We start from the raw sequence: 6,171 nt of genomic DNA, 5'->3' as shown, positions 1-6,171 counted from the left end.
CTATTTCTGTGTTTTTCCATTAGTTTTTGATATCTCGGTTCCCTAAAGTGACATGGTCAGTTTTTGTAAGAGTCCCATGTGCTACTGTGGAAATGTGTATACCGTGTTTCCCTGATAATAAGACACTGTCTTATTATTTTTTTGGACAGAAAAGCACCAGAGGGCTTATTTTCAGGGGAGGGCTTATTTTAATGAACATTGACAGCAATTTTAATAAACAGGTAAATGTGAACAAAAAAATGTACCTTTATTCAATAATGATCATGTCATCTTCTTCAACAACGTCATAAGTGTCCATACCCTGAATTCCATCCTGGATGTCTTGCGCCTCCATTTCCTTCAGAAGAAGTGGACCCAATCTGTCATGTCCAGCAATATAGCTCTCTTTAAATGAGTATGTCTTGTCCAGGTAACCTGCTCGTAGTGCCTTGGCGACACAGCTGTCAGTAATTTTATCCCATGACTTCTTCACCCAAGTCACGACTTCTTGCAGACAGGGCTTCACAAAGTTTCCACGCTGATTTCTTTCCATTCTATTTTCATTGTAGTCATTGACTTCCATGTGCAAATGGTCCTTGAATGGCTTCTTTATTGCAATATCAAGGGTCTGGAGATAGGCAGTCATTCCTGCAGGAATCATTACTTGATCTATTCTTCTCTCTGCAAGGAAGTTCTTCATTTCTTTAGCGCGGTGAGTGCTGGCTGAATCCCAGACTATCACACCTCTTTGGTTACCTCGCATAACAAGTGGCAGCATTAAATCAACCCACTTTCTTATAACGGCTTGTGTACACCAGGCTTTTTAGGTTTCAAGAACGTAAATGCCAGATACATGTTCAATCTTATCTTTCTTGCCTTTACTGATGATTAGAGGTGTGGCCTTCTTTCCATCCAAACGAATTGCCAAAACACAGGTGACCCGTGCACTTACATAACCAGTGGTGGGAATGTAGATTGATGTTGCACCCCTGTGATGAATTGTTGTTTGAGATCCTTGTCCCATAAACACTGCAGTTTCATCCATAGCAATCATATTGCAGGTTTGGTACTTGGAAATGTCGATCCTATCAATAAAGGACTTGAATGCAAGTGCACGTTTAATAACTTCAGCATCTTCCAGCTTAAACAGTGTTGTTGATCTTCTTAGGGACAGTTCATACCTTTGAAGGACACTGTCCAACCAGTGTTGTGATGCTTTGAATCCTTCTGAGACCATTTCAAACTCTGGTACCATTGAAAGGGCAAATGCTTGAATATCAGCCCTGCACACAACCAAGGCCTTTGCTCTCCTGTCAGCAATCCATTCACCAATGAGGATCTCCAAGTCAGGATATAAGGGCTGCTGACCTGATCCAGAACTGCGCTTTTTCCCTTTTCCCTCATCCACCTGTTGATTGAGGTTATTATAATCTACTCTCCATTTTCTGACCATTCGAAAGTCCAAAAGTTTTTCTTTACAGAAAACTGCAAGATTCTTGCCATGTGACTCCTCTACAATTGCTTTCTTATACTCAACAGTATAGCTCTTCCTTTTTGTACTCATGTCTGGGGGTCAAAACAGACAGAATAATAAAATTATGACCATCAGTCCTTCTTTTCACTCCACCATGCCCCCTGAGTTCTTTTTTCCTCCATCATGCCCTTTTTATCCTCCCATCATGCCCCCTCACTCCCGCTTACATACCAGGTTTTTATGTTGTCCTGCCTCAGCTCTCCTCCGCGGCACTGCACTCAATGGCGCCAGCAAGCAAATCACTGGGGAAGAACAGGATGACACGCTCACTTCTGCAGCTCTGATTGGATGCAGCTCGGAGCGCGGCGTGCGTTTCACCCGGGGGGGGGGGCGGTGCATACAGAGGGTACCGTAATGTAGCATGTAGCACAGGGGATCACCTTCACTACAGTAGCAATCTCAATAGGGCTTATTTTCGGGGGAGGGCTTATTTTAGAGGAATCTTACACAGTAAGGGGAGGGCTTATTTTCGGGATAGGACTTATTATCGGGGAAACACGGTATTCTTTTGCAGTTCCACTTAGAAGGTACCAGATGTTTTCATGATCTATTTCCTCTTGCAATTTGTTCAGTTCCTTATTTTCTTTTTTGTTTTTAATTCTATTAAAATCATCGAAAACTGAGAGATTTTGATGATTTAGTATGCAAAAAATTCATCTATACTCTTATCTTTTCATGAGGTACAAATCAGCAATTCCCTCATGTGAGCCAGGAGGATGCTTGAGTCTCAAGCATGGAGAATTCACAGTCAAAATAACAGGGGACCCAAGCACAGGCTGAAGGCTGGGAAGGTATAATGAATTAAGTTGGATGCTGTAGTGGAATAAACAACTTTAAATTTCCTGCAAATATCTAGGAAAGATAATAGGTGAATAATAGGAATGCTTAAATTTGAATAAACGAATACATAGGTTAACTTCATCAATTTTCCTTCTTTTCTTACTAGTAAAATTGGGTACTATATGGGCACTGCCTTTTTTTTGTTAAGTCCTCACTTCTCTAAATATTCAATTACTGACTATATTCCTTCAATTTGAACTTTAGATGCAGGGTATTGCTTAATGCATGGCCATGGCTTATCCTTGGAATAACTGATTATAATGGATTCAATATCTTTTATCAAAGCCAGAATCATTCCTGAACCAGGCCCACAATACAGATTAAGTTTCCTTCATTTCAGAGTGGTTTTCCAGTCTGGGGTGAAACTGCCACTTTCCCTCATCCCCTCCTTCAGCCTGAAGTCATATGGTACCTAAATCAGCCTTTTCATACTGAAGTTCCAAAAACACTCCCTCTGGGGTACAGGATATATATAATAATTTACATGGATTTTAATTCCCAAGTGATCAAGAATCAAATCAAGTGATAGAAAAAAAGCATGATTTTTCAGGTAAAGGTCCTATTTGTACACTGGGTTTGGAGAGAGTGAGTGAGACTTTTTAACTGTCTTACCTCTTCTTCCATTTTCTTCCAAACTATCCAAACCTTAAATTTGCTGGAGGTATATACTTCAAAGATACCAGTAATCCCTTTGCATTGAATATAGTGTTTCTCAAAATCCCACTGAGTATGCTAACTTACCTACTTCTACTGAACCTTCCTGTAACCACTGCAAACCTGACTTTTCATAAATAGAAGCATTCCACTCATGACAAAAAGATATTAACCTCTTGAGAAAGAGGTCATTGCCAACAATGAACAAAGCTTCCCATGTTTCTCCAACATTTTAGCCAGTGGTGATCCAGACAGGATCTTTTCAGAGTATGCACTATCCATTTTCTTATTTAAAATTCCAAGTCTCTAACTTCTACACAGCTCTTAACTTCCAAGGCATTGGTTGGTGGAGTCCTGGAACAGAGACTTACTAGAAAGTCGGGGTCACTTACCTGCTAGAAAGTGGCCATAAATACCCACAGGAATTTCACTCACAGTGCCTGAGAATTCTGTCCAGTCAACCAAATTTTCAGGTTGAAATGAATTTATGTACAGACAATTCTTGAAATGAAATAAAATGTTTGAAAGGAGGAAAGAAGTATCATCCAGAGTATGTACATATAGGCAGTCTGCTATCAGTAAATCAATACTATGCACCTACTCTGTGCTAAGCACTGGGATAAAATAAGAGGAAAAAGATAATCCTTGCTTTAAAGGAACTTACAATCTAACAGGGGAGACAACATGCACAACAAATATAAACAAACTATATATGGAAGAAATAATAAGACCAAAAGAACCAGAATTAAGAGGGCCAGGAAAGTCTTCCTGTAAAATATAGGATTTCAGTTGAGACCTGAAAGAAATCAGGGAAGTTCATAGGTGGAGTTGAGGAAGCCCTGGCATGAGGGGCAGCCTGAGAAAGTGCCCTCAGATGGCTTGTTCTATTTGTGGAACAAGGAGTCCAGTGTCACTGGATCAAAAAAGACATGGTGGGGAATAAGGTTAAGAATTCTGGAAAAGTAGAAAGTGGCTAGGAAATGAAGGGTTTTGAATGCCAAACAGAACATTTTGTATTTGCTCCTGGAGGAGCTAGGGAGCCACTAGGAGTTACTGGGGGAGTTGGGGCTCAGAGAGTGACATAATAGGATCTGATCTTTAGGAAAATCAATTTAGTGAATGGATTGGAGTGGGGAGAGGCTTGAAATAGCAGACCCTCCAAAAGGCTACTGCAGCAGTCCAGGCTTGGGGTGATGAAGGCCTGCACCAGAATGGTGGCAGTGTCAGAGAAGAGAAGGGGGCATACTCAAGAGATATTACAGAGGTGAAGTTGACAGGTCTTGGCAACATATTGGATATGAGGAGGGGGAGATAGAGGTTGAGAATGTCTCTTAGATTGGGAGCCTGAAGGACTGGGAGGATAATGTTGCCTCCTACTGTAATATGGAAGGTAGGAAAGAGGGGGCAGGCTTAAAAGGAAAGATAATGAGTTCTGTTTTGAACATGTTAAGATCCAGATATCTACAGGACAACCAGTTCAAGATCTCTGAAAGCAGTTGGAGATGCAAGATTGGAGGTCATCAGAGTTTGGAGCAGGAAAGGTAGACTTTAGAATCAACAACTTAGTGATGATAATTAAATCCATGGGAGCTGATGAGATCATAGTATAGAGGGAGAAGAGAAGGGGGTCCAGAATAGAGCCCTAAGGGACCCCTATGGTTAGAGGTTGTGATTTGGAAGAGAATCCAGGAAAGGATACTAAGAAGGGGTGGTCATATTGGTAGGAGGAGAATCTGGAGAGAATGGTGTCTGAAAAACCTAGGGAGAAGAGAGTATCAAGGAGGAGAGGGAGATCATCAGTGCCAAAGGCTGCAGAGAAGCGAAGGAGAATAAGAATTGAGAAAAAGCACATTGAAGTTTGCAATTAAAAGATCATTGGTAGTTTTGGAGAAAGCAGTTTCAGTGGAATGTTAAAGTTTGGGAGTCAGTATATAAGGGGTTAAGAAGAAAGAGAAGAAAAAGCAGAGCCACTCATAGTACAAGACCTTTTCAAGGAGTTTAGTTACAAAATCTAGAAGAGATACAGACAATAGCTAGTGGAGATGAAAAGGTCAAGTGAGTTTTTGAGGATGGGGGAGACGTGGGCCTATTGGTAGACAGTAAACAGGGAGAGACTCCAAATAAGTGACAGAGTAGGGATGACAGAGCAGTCCGTTGGAGGCCACGGGATGGAATGGCATTTCTAGAACAGGTAAAGGGGTAGTTTATCTTGTTAAGGAATAAAGGAGAAGATAGTGGTGGAAGGAGTCTGAGTGATCACAGATAAGTAAGAGGGATCTCAGCTGAGAGGCTGGTGGATGGTGGTACCTTGAAAGGTCTGAGGAGGGATGAAAAAGTTTCCGTGGGGGGGGGGCGGCTAAGTGGAGCAGTGAATAGAGCACTGGTCCTAGAATCAGGAGGACCTGAGTTCAAATCCAGCCTCAGACACTTAACACTTACTAGCTGTGTGACTATGGGCAAGTCACTTAATCCCAATTGCCCCTCCAAAAAGCAAAAAGTTGCCATTAAGGGTGGGATAGTGAGTTTATAGGAGCTATAATAGGATTGCCTAGAAGCAGAGAAGGCTTCTTTGATGTTGTGTAACTTCATGACTGAGTCAGATAAGATGCATGATTTTTTCCTCCTTCATTCAGTAGCACATGTGGAGGAAGTAAGGCAATCCTTGTGTGTGAGTCTTCCAAGGCTGAGACTTGGGTAGGACATAATCAGCAATAGAAGAGGTCTAGGGATTCAAGAGTGGAAAACAGTATAGAGCTGAATTAGTTCCACAAGTGGTCAAGATGGGGGAAGGGGGAGAATGGCTAGTTTAGGAGTGGTGGCCTAGAAGAGAATTGAGGGGTTAAGGGATTGGAGATAAATGCTATGGACAAAGAGTAAAATTCTGTAAGCAAAGGGAGAGGGAGAGGTGAAAAGTCAATAGGTAATGGTTGGATAAGGGGATTTTTCTAATTCTTTAACTTGGAAGTGGTACATTTGTGAGTGATGGTAGGATCAAGGATATGACCATGTTTGTATGTGGCTGATGTGTGGTGGAGTGAGAAGTGAGTAGTTTGAGGAATTAAGTGGTTTGGGTGATAAAAATAGAGTCAATATGTATGTGTATTGAAGTCTTTTAGTATAAGGGCAGGAGTTGAAGAGGAAAGAATAATTATGAGCCATGTACC

This window comes from Petaurus breviceps, unplaced genomic scaffold, assembly GCF_028583685.1.
Source record: "Petaurus breviceps papuanus isolate PSGF00001 unplaced genomic scaffold, PetGlider_PUasm1.0 611, whole genome shotgun sequence".
NCBI classification, from domain to species: domain Eukaryota; kingdom Metazoa; phylum Chordata; class Mammalia; order Diprotodontia; family Petauridae; genus Petaurus; species Petaurus breviceps.
Note: the sequence above shows the minus strand (reverse complement) of the source record.